Source organism: Dendrobates tinctorius, unplaced genomic scaffold (assembly GCF_039654945.1).
Source record: "Dendrobates tinctorius isolate UK_male_01 unplaced genomic scaffold, ASM3965494v1 ptg000276l, whole genome shotgun sequence".
NCBI lineage: Eukaryota > Metazoa > Chordata > Amphibia > Anura > Dendrobatidae > Dendrobates > Dendrobates tinctorius.
Genome location: NW_027361943.1, coordinates 4296629 through 4309628, shown reverse-complemented (window position 1 = coordinate 4309628; position 13000 = coordinate 4296629).

The following is a 13000-nucleotide window of genomic DNA, read 5'->3' as shown; positions in this document are numbered from 1 at the left end:
ATTCTTGTGGCACACATGTGGCATCCGAGTGTCGCATCAGTACCACAAGGACGGACGGGCACCTTGGAAGAAGCGTTACCGTAAGCGCTGTTCCTCGGCTCTCATCATTCTCCCCTGCTCTGATGGCGATCTTCACAAGCAGGGGAGGATGATGAGAGCCGTGTTCAGCACCCAACACCAGGGGAACAGCGCTTACTGTAGCGCTTCTTCCCCGGCGCCGATGTGTGACATAGGGATTGCATGAATGTGTGTTATGTGTATGCACGTGTGCTGGATGTTTTGTGGCTCGTGCTGACATTAAAAAACAGACATGTCAGCGTGTTTTGCCCATGGACACATGGTCCGAGGAAACACACTGACATGTGCACAGACCCATTCACTTGAATAGGCAAATAGCGCTCCATTTCTCCCGAGTCTCTCTGCATGGCTGCCCAATGGTATAAAATTCTGTGACACACCCATGGTGACAATATGATCATTGCACCCCTAAATAAATTCATTGAGAGGTGTAATTCATAAAATGGGGTCACTTATGCGGGATTCTGCTGTTTTGGCACCTCATGGGCTCTCCTAGTGGGTCATGGCACCTGCAAACCATATCAGTAAAATCTGGCGCTCCTTCCCTTCTGAGCTCTGCCATGCGCCCAAACAGTGGTTTACCCCGACATATGGGGTATCAGTGTACTCAGAACAAATTGCACAATAACTCTTGGGGTCCAATTTCTTCTGTTACCCATGGGAAAATAAAAAATTGGGGCGAAAAGATCATTTTTGTGGAAAAAATACTTTTTTATTTTTATGGCTCTACGTCATAAACTTCTGTGAAGCACTTGGGAGTTCAAAGTTCTCACCACACATCTAGATAAGTTCCTTAGGGGTTTAGTTTCCATAATGGTGTCAATTGTGGGGGGTTTCCACTATTTAGGCACATCAGGGGATCTCCAAACGCGACATGGCGTCTGATCTTAATTCCAGCCAATTGCGCATTGAAAAAGTAAAACGGCGCTCCTTCCCTTCCGAGCTCTACCATGCTTCCAGACAGTGGTTTACCCCACATATGGAGGTACCAGTGTACTCAGGACTAATTGTACAACAACTTTTGGGGTTCAATTTCTCCTGTTACCTATTGAATCTGAAATAAATGTTTTGTGAAAAAAAGTTAATTTTTTTTTAAACATTCCAAAAATTCCTCTGAAGCACCTGAACGGTTAATAAACTTCTTTGAATGTGATTTTGAGCACCTTCAGGGGTGCAGTTTTTAGAATGGTGTCACTTTTGGGTATTTTCTATCATTTAGATCCCAGAAAGTGACTTCAAATGTGATGTGGTCCCTAAAAAAAAATTGGTGTTGCAGAAATGAGAAATCGCTTGTCAACTTTTAACACTTATAACTTCCTAACAAAAAAAAAATTTGGTTCCAAAATTGTGCTGATGTAAACATGTGGGAAATGATACTTATTAATTTTTTTTGTGCCATATCTCTGTGATTTAAAGGGAATCTGTCACCCTTTTATTGGACTATCAGCTGCCGGCACCGACATCAGGGGCTTATCTACAGCATTCTGTAATGCTGTAGATAAGCCCCCCACCCGATGTAACCTGAAAGATAAGAAAAAGGAGTTAAGGCCCCGTCACACATAGTGACTAACCAGTGATCCCGACAACGATATGAACGTGTCAGGATCGCTGGTATGTCGCTACTTGATCGCTGGTGAGCTGCCAAACAGGCAGCTTCACCAGCGATCAGCACAGTGACGCCGAGCGCGCGCGTCGCTGTGTACGTTAATTATCAGCGCGCTGATGCAGGGAGCTTGTAACCAAGGTACACATCGGGTTTCTAAGGGGTGCGCGGCACTTTGTTACCAGCGCGCTGATGCAGGGAGCTGGTAACTACGGTACACATCGGGTTTCCAAGTGCCGCGCGTCCCTTAGAAACCCGATGTGTACCTTGGTTACCAGCTCCTGCTCGCTGGGCTCCCGCCTGTCACTTGCAGCGATGCGTGCTGGCCAGCGACCCCAAAAATGTCCTGGGCTTTCCACAGCGATCAGCGATACCCGGTAGGGGGGCCGGTCGCTGATCGCTGTCACACACAGCGATCTCGCTGGTGAGATTGCTGTGGCGTCACAAAACTTGCGAGATCGCTATGTGTGACGGGGGCGTTAGATTATATTCAACCCGGCGTCCGGTCTCGATCCGATGGGTGTTGGGTCCGGCTCCTCCCATCTTCATACGATGCCGTCCTCTTCTTCCCTTCCTGTCGTGGCTCCGGCGCACTGCTCTTCCCTGTTGAGGGCAGAGCAGAATACTGCAGTGCGCAGGCGTCTGACTTCTCCCGATGCCTGCGCACTGCAAGGACTCTGCTCTGCCCTCAACAGGGCAGAGCAGTGCGCCTGCGCCGGAGCCGCGACAGGAAGGGAATAAGAGGACGGCATCGTATAAAGATGGGAGGCGCCGGACCGGATGGCAACACCCATCGGACCGGACGCCAGGGTGAGTATAATCTAACTCTTTTTTCTTATCTTTCAGGTTACATCGGGGGCTTATCTACAGCATTACAGAATGCATTACAGAATGCTGTAGACAAGCCCCTGACGTTGGTACCGGCAGCTGATAGTCCAAAAAAAGGTGACAGATTCCCTTTAAGGGAATGAAAATTCAAAGTTGGAAAATTGCGAAATTTTCAAAATTTTCGCCAAATTTCCATTTTTTTTTCCAGAAATAAACGCAAGTAATATCAAAGAAATGTTACCACTGTCATGAAGTACAATATGTCATGCAAAAACAATGTCAGAATCAGTGGGATCCATGGAAGCGTTCCAGAGTTATTACCTCATAAAGGGACAGTGGTCAGAACTGTAAAAATTGGCCCGGTCATGAACGTGCAAACCACCCTTGGGGGTAAAGGGGTTAATAAAGCCCACTCGTCAGAATGTGGCGGCTGCGGACGGTGACAGGCGGGAAAAGTCACATTCTGGTGACTCTGAACACTCGCTCTGAGGGGAATTAGTACGATTACAGAAAGGACAATAAAAATGGAAGTTTTACCACATACATGAAATCTGAGTAAAATCTCCCTGTGCTGTGCGCGCCATGAAAGCCTTCAGCAATTCCATAAGAAACATGAAAAAGCCGGATGAGGGGACGAGAATGGATGTGTATGAGGGTCCAAGGACCACCTGCATCACAGGCCTCTCATCGGAGGCTCAAGCACCTCCACCCAGCGTGCTCAGCACTGGAGGCAGCAGGTAATATGGCGAGCTCCTCATCAGCTCCTAGTGAGCCGTGTAGGGCGGAGAGGCTAAAATGGCGACCCCGCACACCCCGCACATCGCCGTAACCAGCGCTCTTCCAGCACAAAGCAACCAATGGGGTGACGGCGGGCGCGCATGCTCAGATTCTCCCGCGACAGTTAAGAGCTCCTAGTCCCCTTGGCGCCAATCTGTTGGGATAGAGCAGTCGGAGAGCGCAGTAGGCGAGAGAGAGAGCAGCCATTAGCGAGAGCAGTGATCAGCGACAGGAGACAGCAGAGAGCAGAGAGGAGGATAGACGAGTGAGCAGCGAGGACGATAGACGAGAGGAGCGGATGATGACGAGAAGGAAAATGATTGGGCAGAGCGGGAGCGGAGCGGAGGTAATAATGGCGGAGCGGTAGTTGTGGAGTCACCGGCTTATTGCTGGCCCCTGTCACCTCTCATGGCCGCTGCTGCCGCCTCAGCACAGGGCTCTAGGCTGACCAGGAACTTGGCCCCTACTGGGGTTTTCCTGGTTTCACAAGATCCCAGCACTAAAACGCTGCAGGGGGATCCATGTGGGCATACACTGACCAGCAGCCACACGGGCATCAAAGTGGAGCTAGGGAAAGGGTTAATGACGTTCGGTCACTGATCTCACACCAAGTATACGCTTCTTGTATCGTCCGTGTGAGATCAGTGACCGAACGTCATTATCGTCCTTTGATGCCCATTTTTGTGCCAATTTTACAGTTTTTGTCGTGGTTTTTAAGTGTATTAAAGGCAATCTGTCACCTCATTTTTCGCATATAAACTGCGGCCACAACTATTAGGGGCTTATCTACAGCATTCTATAATGCTGTAGATAAGCCCCCAATGTAACCTGAAAGATCAGAAAAACAAGTTAGATCATACTGACTGCTGAGATGTGTATCTAATCCTATGCTATGTGATACTGACATCTGAGCTGTGTATCTAATCCTCTCCTGTGTGATACTACTGAGCCGTGTATCTAATCCTACGCTATGTGATACTGACTGCTGCACTGTGTATCTAATCCTATGCTATGTGATACTGACATCTGAGCTGTGTATCTAATCCTCTCCTGTGTGATACTACTGAGCCGTGTATCTAATCCTACGCTATGTGATACTGACATCTGAGCTGTGTATCTAATCCTCTCCTGTGTGATACTACTGAGCCGTGTATCTAATCCTATTCTATGTGATACTGACAGCTGAGCTGTGTATCTAATCCTCTCCTGTGTGATACTACTGAGCTGTGTATCTAATCCTACGCTATGTGATACTGACTGCTGCACTGTGTATCTAATCCTATGCTATGTGATACTGACATCTGAGCTGTGTATCTAATCCTCTCCTGTGTGATACTACTGAGCCGTGTATCTAATCCTACGCTATGTGATACTGCTGAGCTGTGTATCTAATCCTATTCTGTGTGATACTGACTGCTGAGCTGTGTATCTAATCCTCTCCTGTGTGATACTACTAAGCCGTGTATCTAATCCTACGCTATGTGATACTGACTGCTGCACTGTGTATCTAATCCTATGCTATGTGATACTGACATCTGAGCTGTGTATCTAATCCTCTCCTGTGTGATACTACTGAGCCGTGTATCTAATCCTACGCTATGTGATACTGCTGAGCTGTGTATCTAATCCTATTCTGTGTGATACTGACTGCTGAGCTGTGTATCTAATTCTCTCCTGTGTGATACTACTGAGCCGTGTATTTAATCCTATCCCGTGTGATACTGACTGCTGAGCTGTGTATCTAATCCTCTCCTGTGTGATACTACTGAGCCGTGTATCTAATCCTACGCTATGTGATACTGACATCTGAGCTGTGTATCTAATCCTCTCCTGTGTGATACTACTGAGCCGTGTATCTAATCCTATGCTATGTGATACTGACATCTGAGCTGTGTATCTAATCCTCTCCTGTGTGATACTACTGAGCCGTGTATCTAATCCTATGCTATGTGATACTGACATCTGAGCTGTGTATCTAATCCTCTCCTGTGTGATACTACTGAGCCGTGTATCTAATCCTACGCTATGTGATACTGACATCTGAGCTGTGTATCTAATCCTCTCCTGTGTGATACTACTGAGCCGTGTATCTAATCCTATGCTATGTGATACTGACATCTGAGCTGTGTATCTAATTCTCTCCTGTGTGATACTACTGAGCCGTGTATCTAATCCTACGCTATGTGATACTGCTGAGCTGTGTATCTAATCCTATTCTGTGTGATACTGACTGCTGAGCTGTGTATCTAATTCTCTCCTGTGTGATACTACTGAGCCGTGTATTTAATCCTATCCTGTGTGATACTGACTGCTGAGCTGTGTATCTAATCCTATTCTGTGTGATACTGACTGCTGAGCCGTGTATCTAATCCTATCCCGTGTGATAGTCTGCTGAGCCGTGTATCTAATCCTCTCGTGTGATACTACTGAGCCGTGTATTTAATCCTACGCTATCTGATACTGCTGAGCTGTGTATCTAATCCTATTCTGTGTGATACTGACTGCTGAGCTGTGTATCTAATCCTCTCCTGTGTGATACTACTGAGCCGTGTATCTAATCCTATCCCATGTGATAGTCTGCTGAACCGTGTATCTAATCCTACTATGTGTTACTACTGAGCCTTGTATCTAATCCTATCCTGTGTGGTACAGTCTGCTGAGCCGTGTCTATAATCCTATCCTGTGTGATACTACTGAGCCGTGTATCTAATCCTATCCCGTGTGATAGTCTGCTGAGCCGTGTATCTAATCCTCTACTGTGTTTTATGCCAAGTGCACACGTTGCAGAAAATTTCTGCACAAAAACCTGAATCCCTTCCCAGAAACCGCACCTATTTTTCCGCGGCGGTTTTTGTGCGGTTTTGATGCGTTTTTGATGCGTTTTTTACCGCAGCGGTTTCTAAACGCATGGAAGAAGCCAAAACCGCGGAAAAATCCGCAAAATTAATGTGCATGCTGCGTTTTTTACCGCAATGCGTTTTTTTCGCGGTAAAAAACGCATCAATGTGCACAAAAAGTGAAAAATGCATAGAAAAGACTGCAGCTCATTTTTAGCGGTTTTATAGTGAAAACCGCGGTAAAAACCGCTAAAAAAACCCTGTATGTGAACACAGCCTTACTACTGAGCCTTGTATCTAATCCTATCCTGTGTGGTACAGTCTGCTGAGCCATGTCTATAATCCTATCCTGTGATACTGTGTGCTGAGCTATGTTAATCCTATGCTATGTGACACTGACCGCTGCACTGTGTATCGAATCCTACCCTATGTGATACTGACCGCTGCACTGTGTATCTAATCCTATGCTATGTGATACTGACATCTGAGCTGTGTATGTAATCCTCTCCTGTGTGATACTACTGAGCCATGTATCTAATCCTGCGCTATGTGATACTGACATCTGAGCTGTGTATCTAATCCTGCTGTGTGATACTACTGAGCCGTGTATCTAATCCTATCCCATTTAATAGTCTGCTGAGCTGTGTATCTAATCCTCTACTGTGTGTTACTACTGAGCCTTGTATCTAATCCTATCCTGTTTGGTACAGTCTGCTGAGCCATGTCTATAATCCTATCCTGTGATACTGTGTGCTGAGCCATGTTAATCCTATGCTATGTGACACTGACCGCTGCACTGTGTATCTAATCCTACGCTATGTGATACTGACCGCTGCACTGTGTATCTAATCCTACGCTATGTGATACTGACCGCTGCACTGTGTATCTAATCCTACGCTATGTGATACTGACCTCTGCACTGTGTATCTAATCCTACGCTATGTGATACTGACCGCTGCGCTGTGTATCTAATCCTCTCCTGTGTGATACTACTGAGCCTTGTATCTAATCCTATCCTGTGTGATACTATCTGCTGAGCTGTGTATCTAATCCTCCCGTGTGATACTGTCTGCTGAGCCGTGTAGCTAATCCTATCCTGTGTGATACTGTCTGCTGAGCCATGTGTCTAATCCTATCCGGAGTGATACTGCTGAGCCCTGTATCTAACCCTATCCGGACTGATACTGACTGCTGAGCTGTGTATCTAATTCTATCCTGTGTGATACTGGCTGCTGAGCTGTGTATCTAATCCTCTAATATGTGATACTGACTGCTGAGCCATGTGCACATACCCTAATGGTGCTGCTCTCCAAGAGCCCTGCGAGGAAAGGGGTGGATAGCAGAGTGTAATAACATAATATGTACTCCACAAGTAGTAATGTCACTGCCGTCCCCCTGTGTCTGGTCTCCATCCCCCTGTGCCTGATCTTTCTCCCCATGTGTGCACTCCATCTCCCTGTGCCTGGTCTCTCTACCTCCTATTCACTTATCTCCCCCCTGCGTGTCTCTCTCCCCATGGGTGGCTCTCCCTCCTATTCACTCCTCTTTCCCCTGCATGTCTGTGTGATACAGCGAGCAGCACCAACTAACAGAATCCTTGCTCCCTGCCATCCTTGGCTGTCTACTTGTCAGTAACTTTGCAGTCACCAACAAAATGGCTGCTCACTGTGTTCTTAGATGTCATCCTCTCTTATCCCTTAGAAAACACCCAGGAGGGGAGGAGAGGAGTGACATCACACCCATGTGAGCAGGTTCAGACCGTATTTACTGCAGCTCAGTAATGTGAGCTAGTTGTACTCTAGGTTTCTGTCAAATTTAGTAGCTGCTCCCCCTAGTGTTTAAAAGTGGAAATACCAACTCTTTTAGGCTATGGGCCCACGTAGCGTTTTAAAACGCACACTAAAAACCGGACTCCTTCCCAGAAATCGCGCGTTTTTTTCCCCGCGTGATTTCACAGCGATTTTACCGCGATTCTGTTCACGATTTTGCCGCGATTTTCTCAAGCACTTTCCAAGCGATTTGAAGCATCGCTTGGAAAGTGATTGACAGGTTGGTCACACTCATCAAACAGTGTTTGACAAGTGTGAGCAGCTTTTTACTATTGAGGCCGCCTATGCAGCATCAATACTAAAAGATAAAATGTTAAAAATGATAAAAAAAAAAAAAAATCGGTATATTTACCTTCCGACGTCCCGCGCTGCCATCCCTGGCCTCAGCGTTCCCAGTAATGCCTTGCGAGACCTGTGATAACGTTGGTCTCGTGTTACTATAGCGATCTCGCGAGACTACGTCATCACAGGATCTTGCCGCAAGGCATTACTGGGAACGCTTAGGCCGGGAATGCAGCGCGTGACGCCGGAAGGTAAATATACCCCGATTTTTTTATTTTTTATTCCTTTTTTTACAGGGGTATGGTACCCAGGGCCTGTAGGACAGTCTCCTCTCCTACACACCGTGGGTACCAACCGCACATGAGACGCTTAACTTCCCGCATGGTGGGCATAGCCACATGCGGGAAGTAAGCTATTCTCATGTATTCCTATGGGTGCGAAATCGCGGCAATTCTTTGCGATTCCGCACAAAAGAATGATCATGCTGCGATTTTTTCCGCGATGCGTTTCCGCCGCGGAAAAAAGCGCAGCATTAGCACAGCATGTGCGGAATACCATAGGAATGCATGGGGGGCGTTCTGTACACGATTTTTAAACGTTTTCGCGCCGAAAATCGCGGCAAAAACGCTTAAAAATCGCATCGTGGGCACACAGCCTTAAAGTATAAACAAATGATAATTTTTTTTTTAAGGAAATTTAACCCCTTAGCGACAGACCAGTTTGCAGCTTAATGACCAGGCCATGGATCCCGCTGATTCTGAGATTGTTTTTTTGTGACATATTGTACTTCATGTTAATGGTAAAATTTCTTCGATAAGTTATGTGTTTATTTATGAAAAAAAACGGAAATATGGTGAAAATTTTGCAATTTTAAAGCTTTAAATTTTTATGCCCTTAAATCAGAGAGATGTGTCACAAAAATTTCTTAATAAATAACATTTCCCACATGTCTACTTTACATCAGCACAATTTTGGAAGCAAAATTTTTTTTGGTTAGGAAGTTATAAGGGTTAAAAGTTGACCGGCGATTTCTCATTTTTACAACAAAATTTACAAAACCATTTTTTTTAGGGACCACATCATATTTAAAGTCATTTTGAGTGGTGTACATGACAGAAAATACCCAAAAGAGGCACCATTCTAAAAACTAGATCCCTCAAGGTGCTCAAAACCACATTCAAGAAGTTTATTAACCCTTTAAGTGCTTCACAGGAACTAAAGCAATGTGGAAGGAAAAAATTAACATTTAACTTTTTTTTGCAAAAAATTTAATTCAGAACCAATTTTTTTTATTTTCACAAGTGTTAAAAGAGAAAATCAACTACAAAATTTGTTGTACAATTTCTCCTGAATACGCCGATACCCTATATGTGGGGGTAAACCACTTTTTCAGCACACGGCAGAGCTCACAAGGAATGGAGCGCCGTTTGACTTTTTCAACGCAGAATTAGCTGGAATTGAGATCGGATGCCATGTTGCTTTCGGAGAGCCCTTAATGTGCCAAAACAGTGGAAACCTCCAACAAGTGACCCCATTTTGGAAACTAGACCCATTAAGGAACTTATCTAGATGTGTGGTGAGCACTTTGAACCTTCAAGTGCTTCACAGAAGTTTATAACGTAGAACCGTGAAAATAAAAAATCCATTTTTTTTTCCACAAAAATGATCTTTTCGTCCCCAAATTTTTATTTTTACAAGGGTAACAGGAGAAATCATACCCCCACAGTTGTTGTTCGATTTGTCCTGAGTACGCCGATACCCCATATGTGGGGGGGAACCACTGTTTGGGCGCATGGGAGAGCTTGGAAGGGAAGGAGTGCCATTTTGGAATGCAGACTTTGATGGAATGGTCTGTGGGCGTCATGTTGCGTTTGCAGAGCCCCTGATGGGCCTAAACAGTGGAAACCCCCCACAAGTGACCCCATTTTGGAAATTAGACCCCCTAAGGAACTTAACTAGATGTGTAGTGAGCACTTTGAACCCCCAAGTGCTTCACAGAAGTTTATAAATGCAGAGCTGTGAAAATAAAAAGTCTTTTATTTCCACAAAAGTGATTTTTTAGACCCAATTTTTAGACCCCCAAAGTTGGTAAATAGTGGAAACCCCTCAATTCTTGCTCCAACCCTAACCCGAACACACCCCTAACCCTAATCCCAACCCTAACCTTAATCCCAACCCTAGTCCCTAATTCTAACCCTAATCCTAGTTCGCCCTAACCCTAGCCCAACCCTAACCGTAGCCTAACCCTAACCCTAGCCTAACACTAGCCCTAACCCTAGCCCAACCCTAGCCCTAACCCTAATCCTAATGGAAAACCGAAAAAAAAAAAAATATTTTCTTTATTTCGTTATGTTGGCCTAACTAAGGGGGTGATAAACGGGGGGATTATGTACTATTTTGTTTATTTTGATCACGATGATAGTTTCATCCAAACCAATGAACCAGTGCCCAGCTCTTCCAGCCAAACAAAGGAGCAGAGAACTTTGCAGCCATCAGTTGCAAGATATTTTGTCAGTGACAAAGTTACTGTGACAATGACAGTAGATACATTTAAAATAGAGCTTGTTGTAAAGGATAGTGTGCCTATTTCATTATTTTCCCGACCAGCTTTTATGTGTCTGATTGGGGAAATGGCCCGCAAGCTTGGTGTTTCTCTGGAGAGAGAGAGTATTATAAAATTAGTAATCGAAGAAGCTTTTTAACAAAAGGAAGAGCTTAAAAAAACTCTCAAGGGACGCTTTCTGTTTCTTAAAATGGATGCCTGCACACGTCACAGAGTGAACTATTTTGCCATCAATGTCCGATTTGTTTGTGACAAAAATGAAATAGTTACCAAGACATTGGCAGTAAAAGACACCAAAGCTCATCACACCAGTGAGTTTCTCCAGGTCTTGGTGGAAAAGGTTCTGCAAGACTATGAACTTAAAAAAGAGCAAGTTCTTTCTGTCGTAACTGACAATGCTTCAAATATGATAAGTACTATTAAGCTAATGAATGAGAGTAATGATGGTGACCAGCAGCTAGAAGAACATTCTGGGTCCACAGACACAGAAATGTTTGAAATAGAGGAACACAGTATTGTAACTGAGGAGCAAACTGAAGTTGCTTCAGATGAACAGCAACATGATAGTTTAGATGATCTTGTTGAAACTGTGTCAATATGTTCTTTCATTCATCACATGAGCTGTGTTGTGCATACGCTACAGCTGGCTATAAGAGACAGTCTGCAAGAAGGACATGCTGCTGCACTGATTGGCAAGGTGAGAAAATTGGCTACTGTTGCCAGAACCCCTAAAGTTGACTCAATTTTTAAGAGACTTCTTTTCATACCACACCCTGGGCCCCAATAAAATAAAATAGCTTATACTCATCTCCCGTGCTGGCATTGTTCCTACAAGTCTTCTCCCGTGCTGGCATTGTTCCTACAGTGTCAACCCTCGTTCTCCTTGGAGCTCCCGTGCTGTTGTGACATATGACCCCAGCTCCCAATCAGCGCTAGCGTCATTTTCCCCGCCTCCTGTCAAATTGAACATGAAGAGCAAGTCAGATCAACTGCAGCCCGGACTTCCTTTTCATGTTCAATTTGTTTGTAGGAGACAGTGATGCCAGCACTGATTGAGCGCTGGGGTCACGTGTCACAACCTTCGCACGAAAGTTCCGGGACAGCGAATGCCAACACCACGTGAACTTCACCGACACGGGAGGTGAGTATAACCTTTTTTATGTTATCAGGGCCAAACATTTAGATCAAGAAGTAAACAATGTCCAAGCAATTCAATGGCACCAGTGTGTTAAGTAAACAATGCCCTACTAGTTAAACTTCCCCACTGTTTTTTCCTGTCCAATTGTGTATTTTTTCATGGACTCATAGAATCTCATTGATGTGCTTCATCCATGAATTCAGCTTTTTTCTTCAGAGTTGTCACTTTTTTTCAGACATAAAAAAATCTTTTCTCCTAAATAATTTGATCAAGTTGCCTTTTTTCCTAAAATGTTTTATGGTTTCACATACGTCTTGCGTTGGTGGCCTGGCCCCTTGAATTGTTTATGCCTGCAAGGTGGAAGCAAAGTTGAACGTTGGGATTTTGAAAAACGCAGCAAAAAGCGCAACAAAACCTGTGTTTTTGCTGCAGCTCTTTTTTTAATTGCCAATAGATAAGGTTTTGGCTGTAGAAAAAAGCAAACGCAAGAAAAAGCAACATGCAAACATAGCTACGCCATACATCTGCGTTTCGCTCTTGGTATACACCGTGAGTCACAAGCAGCCGGTCTCCTGACTTGAATTCAACAGCCTTCCCAGAATAAGAACTCCAGCCCCAAGCTATCTGCTTTCCCTACAGCTGGTTTACGAAAATTGAGATTGACCCCGTGTTGTTTTTTTTAAAAAAAATTAATATGTTTCATTTACAGTTGGCGGTGCTGACTACAACTGTCATTAGCGTCATCTGGTCTCTCTGATCGCAGGGAGACCAGACGAAGATGATGAAAGTTGGATTCAGCACCGGGAACCTGGGAACAGCGCTAACTATACTGCCTTTTACCTGATGCCGTTACATGTCACACTGATGGTACACACGGAAGGCACATGGATAGCACTGGTTGTGTTTTTTCCAGTACTGGTAATAACCGTACGTGTGAAGGGAGCCTAATAGCGATCAGTGTGCTGAAAGTGAACATCCCATAGGGGACTTAAAGCAATTTGTACATTTTTTTTTAATTAAATCGCAAAATACAAAAAACGAAAATATATTGTACCCAGAAATAAG